Raw genomic sequence first — 5,472 nt, 5'->3', positions numbered from 1 at the left:
ATATTTTTCACATTATAGGAAGATTACGTGATCATAAACCATAAGTAGATCACCTGATCACAAACTATTTATGAAAAATTCTAGATATTTTTCAGATCACGAGTAGGTTACCCAAACAACAACACCATTTTTTTTTTTAAGACAAAGAAAACCCTTAATTTTCCAAAATAATTGAATTTTGAAACATATAATATTCATCAAATATTTGATGAATGAGTCTAATATATGATTAACAAACCTAGAGTAAACATAAAGTTCTTGGGGTAAAAATGATTTGCAAAGAAAATTATGAAGTTGTTATAATTATAAGATTCTTATTGCATCAAAACATGGTTCCTAAATGTTCTTAGTCAATGTTCTATTAATACTAAATATTAATTAGAGCTATTAAAACTGATGCATATTATATTTTTTTTCTTATGGAAGGAAGCAATTGTTCTCATAAACTAAGATACGAGGGATATTTAGAACTAATATGTAGGTGTTTGTCAGATTACATGTACACTGAATTAACCCATATGAGAATTTAATATGGAGAGATCACTTGTGTCTATGGAAAGGCTTATGTGATGGTTGTGTAGGTGATCCTTAAACTTGAAATCACTAAGTTATCTTATTTAAGGAGTGTTATATTTTTTTTATCATGCTACATGTTGTGCTAACTAAGGTTAACAAATGAGTAGATATTAGATATTATATGAACTATATAAAGATATTTATGTAATCAAGAGATGATTTATTACCCTTAATGAATTAGAAAAAATATTTAATCTATTCTCAAATAATATTGATTGTAAATCCTTATGTAAAGTTAAATGAAATTTAAAAATAGTTTTAAATTTTATTCAAAGAATCAATGACTATGATATTAAAAACAAACATCATTTGCAAAGTAGACACACTCCATGCTATAATATCTAAATCAGAACATTGTTGATGAAGGGATAATAATTACACTGAGAAACTGGTTGTTGAAAAGTTAAGTCAAATCACTTATGATTTTTCTAATATTTGAAGGGTCATGACAAGTTACTAGACATTGCACTTAATCTTTAAATATAAATTAATCAATTGTTGAGTTGATAATAAATTAATTTATTTAATCTTATTTATTTAGAATTGTGATTTATATTTGGGTCAACTTATTGGAGAATCTAATGTGTCACACAAAAACCATTGATTATAAATTAAAATAAGATAATTAATCATGTGTGACTTGATTATAAATTTTTTTAGAAATTAAGGACTAGAATGTAATTAATACAAGTTATTGCAATTCTAGATCCAGAAACAATCAAGTACGAACTTGATTGAATAAATTTCTAAAATTAGCCTAAAATAATATATGAGATATTATTTAAGGGGCAAATTGATATTTTACCATTTATAGGGTTTTTAGGTTTTCCTATAAATAGTAAGCTATGCCTCCTATTTCATGTGAATAGTGATGTAAAATATGAGTAGAGCATAATATATAAACACTTAAAATATATAAGAAAAGAGCCAACACTTTAAAATATAATAATCTCTCTCTCCTAAAAGGATTTAGGATATTTCTCACTAGTGGTTCATACGGATTACTGTTAAAGGCCAAACACTTGGATAACTTATGGTTTGCAACACCTAGCCTTGAAGTAAATATTCAAAGTCGAAAATAATTTTTGATCTTTAGGTAATCTTCATATAAACCCTAAATAACTCTAGACCTGTCTAACGAGATCCTTGAGACTCTTAAAAGTTTTTTAAATTTATCGTTTTCGTTGTGTATATGTGTTTCGGGAAATCCAACAAAACAAATATGAGAAAGTTTGGAATGTAATTTTTAGAAAACCATTTTCTATAAAACAAATGAGTCCTCAAATATTTCTATTTCTTTTGTCTTAAAATCTATCATTGTCTTAAAATGAAGTATGACATGAACCACATGTTGGGCTCAAATTAAAAGACTCTTTAGTAATCACAAGGTTCATGTGTTAAGAATTCTCTCAACAAGTAGTGTAATGTAAGAACGAAGAAGAAGAAACTATATTGCTACAGAAACAATAAATTCTTATTACTTGTTTTTGACGTTTCTAATACAAGGCCATTTATGCAATGACAATTAACTAACCAAGTAACAATTCGTTAACTTCTAAGTACTAACTATCAATAGATCAAAACTATAGCATCTAATTTTAACTGTTGTTTTTGTAATGCAACTGTTGCTGCTACCATTTTTGCTATATTATTTATTGTTGCTGTCGCCGCCTTCTTCATTCTTCTACTAAAAACTCTCTTTTGATTTCTTCCAATGCTATTCAATTGGTTTATGCAATGTTACACCCTAAGCTGCGTCATCATGCAAATCATTACTAGTAGGATGCAATAAGAGGGGAGATAGAGACAACGACTTGAGGAACACACAATTTATTGTTAGTTAGTTAGTTGGAGATTACTTAGAAGAATTTGTTAGTGAAAGAATCTATTAGTTATTTAGTAATGCTCAATATAAAGCTCATTATAGTGATGGTAAATGATAAGAAGAAAATATACAGAAGACTAATCCATTATTCACTTCCTTTCTCTGCTCTCTCTCTCTTACCTCTGTTCTTTCTCAGTTTCTATCCTTTTTCCTTATATTCTCTTAACTTGTTAAGCTAAGCTTAAGAATTGGTATAAGAGCCTTAAGATCCAACAACATGGTGAAAAATCATAAACTAAAAAACATTGAATATCACTACAAGAAGTTGAGGAGCAGATACAGAACCTTTAACAAGAATTTCAAGAGTCTTTGGTTGATCAACAAAATAAATGGCAAGAACAACTTAGTGAACAAATAAAGAGAATTGATCAAATCAGTTCACAAATTGAAACACTATCAAATTAATTCCAAACATTTCTTGCTAATCAGGTGATGAGGAAGGATTTAGAAAGCAACTCCAAGGGAATATTACATACACCAGCAAAGGGCAGTCCATATAGAATGCTATCAAGAGGAAAAGGCCACGCTCAGGGAGATCAAACCAATTAACAGTAAAAAATGGTGAATAATCCTTCTCTTCCAGGGATGGATCTTATATCATTTTGGGGAGATATTCTGAGTGGCTGGTTTAGAAAGCATAGGAAGTTTTTTAAACTCAACTCAACTCTTTTTCAACAATGGGTAAAACTAGCATCTCTTTACTTGGAAGGGAAGGCAAAGATTTGGTTTGAAGGCTACATGTGTGGTGTGAAATATTCAATTGATTGGGAAGAATTCTTAGGAGCCATATGCAACAGGTTTGGCAATAAAGCTAACATAGTAGAGGACTTCAACAAATTAACACAAGAAGGTGGTATTGAGGAATATATAGAGAGGTTTGAGGAGCTTAAGTCACTAATACATTCATTAAATCTTTTACTTCTTGAATCTTACTATATCTCTAGTTTCATTAGTGGATTAAAGAAAGATATCAAACCTATGTTGAAGATACTAAAGCCAATGATATTGATGACAACTTTTGATTAAGCTAAATGGCAGGAGGAATCGAACAGTGTCTTGGCAAGAAAAAACAAATTTGTATCTAGGCTTATAACTGTTGTACAATCTGGTAGGCCAATAGGTAATTTTCAAACTAAGTACACCAATCCATAAATGAATGATAATTAGTAGAAACAAAAAGTTTCGGAGACTATATATGAATAAAGGCGTAAGTTGGGGCAATGTTTCAAGTATGTAGATAAGTTCATGCCAGAGTACAAGTGTGGTGTTAAAGGATTACACATGATTGATGGTAATGAGGAGGAAGACTTTCTGGATGTAGAAGCAGAAAACATCATTGAAGATCTGATGACAAATAAAAAGATTAAAGAATATAGTCTATCATTAAATGCATTGACAGATAATTATACATATAACACCATTAGGATCAGGGGCAGTTATCATGGAAGGGAGTTGGTAATCCTCATTGACATTGGAAGCACACATAACTTCATTGATGAACATATTGTGGGAGAATTGCAAATCTTTATAGAAAGATCCTTAGTCTTAGCAATAACAATAGCAAATGACAGTACCATATTATATGATTCCTATACAACGAGGTTTAAATGGTTTATGCAAAACTATGAATTTGTAGCAGATTTAAAGATTTTGAAACTAGAAAGGTGTGATGTAGTATTGGGAATGGATTGGCTAAATTCACCAGTTCTATTTGATTTCATCAAAATAAAAATATCCTTTAGGAAGGAGGGAAGAATGATCAAGCCTAGAGGCATTGTGGAAGGAGCTAATCTTTAGTGCATTACAGGAGAGAAGGTCAAAAAGAATTTAAAGGCAGTTATAATGGGGTTCGTAAGGCAAATTTTTTGTATAGAAGCAAAAGCAGAACCACACCATGTACTTACTAACACAAAGATAGCAAGATTGCTGACAGACTAGGCAACTGTATTTGCAAAACCAACAGAGCTTCCACCTACCAAGAAATATGATCACAAGATTTCACTAAAACTAGGAGCTTAACCTGTCAATTGCAGACCCTATAAAAGCTCATTCTTTTAGAAGGGAGAGATTGAAAGGATGGTTAAAGAGATGCTATAACATAGCATTATACAACCAAACATAAGTCTTTTTACTTCTCTTGCTCTACTGGTAAAGAAGAAGGACAAAACATGGCGTTTATGTATGGACTTTAGACAGCTAAATGCAATCACAATTAAGAACAAGTTTCCCATTCCTCTGATAAATGTCCTATTGGATGAGTTACAAGGATCTAGCTTTTTCTTAAAACTAGATCTAAGGTCAGGCTATCATCAGGTCCTCATACACGAAGGAGATATTGAAAAAATAACATTTCATACTTACAAAAGGCACTATGAATTCAACGTAATGACCTTTGGTCTCACGAATGCTCTCGCTTGGTATCACGAATGCTCTCGCCACTTTTCAAGCATTGATAAATGGTATCTTATACCCATTCTTGAGGAAATTTGTCTTAGTATTCTTTGATGATATCCTCATTTATTGTTATTTTTATGAAGCATATATTAATCACTTTGAAAAAAAGTCTTAGAAACTCTTAAGATTAACCAATTATTTGCAAAAAGATCTAAATGCACATTTGGTGAGCCACAAATGGAGTACTTGGGACATATAATCTTAGTGGATGGAGTGGCAACTGATCCTAAGAAGATGGAGGAAGTGCAAAAATGGCTAGTCTTAAGATCCATTAAAGAGTTAAGGGGATTCCTGGGCCTAACTTGTTACTATAAAAAATTCATTAGAAGATTTAGTGTTATCAGTAAACCCCTGACATATATGCTCAAGAAGAATAACTTCCTTTGGCATGAGGGTGCATTAAAGGCTTTCCACATTCTAAAAAGAGCCTTGTGTGAAGCTTTAGTCCTTTCCCACCCAGACTTCACCAAACCATTTGTATTGGAAACAAATGCTTACAATACTAGAATTGGAGCGATGTTTAACCAAGAAGGAAGACCTTTGGCATTTCTGAGCAA

The sequence above is a fragment of the Populus alba genome, chromosome 14 (genome assembly GCF_005239225.2).
Source record: "Populus alba chromosome 14, ASM523922v2, whole genome shotgun sequence".
NCBI classification, from domain to species: Eukaryota; Viridiplantae; Streptophyta; class Magnoliopsida; order Malpighiales; family Salicaceae; genus Populus; species Populus alba.
This window is presented reverse-complemented; position numbering follows the sequence as displayed.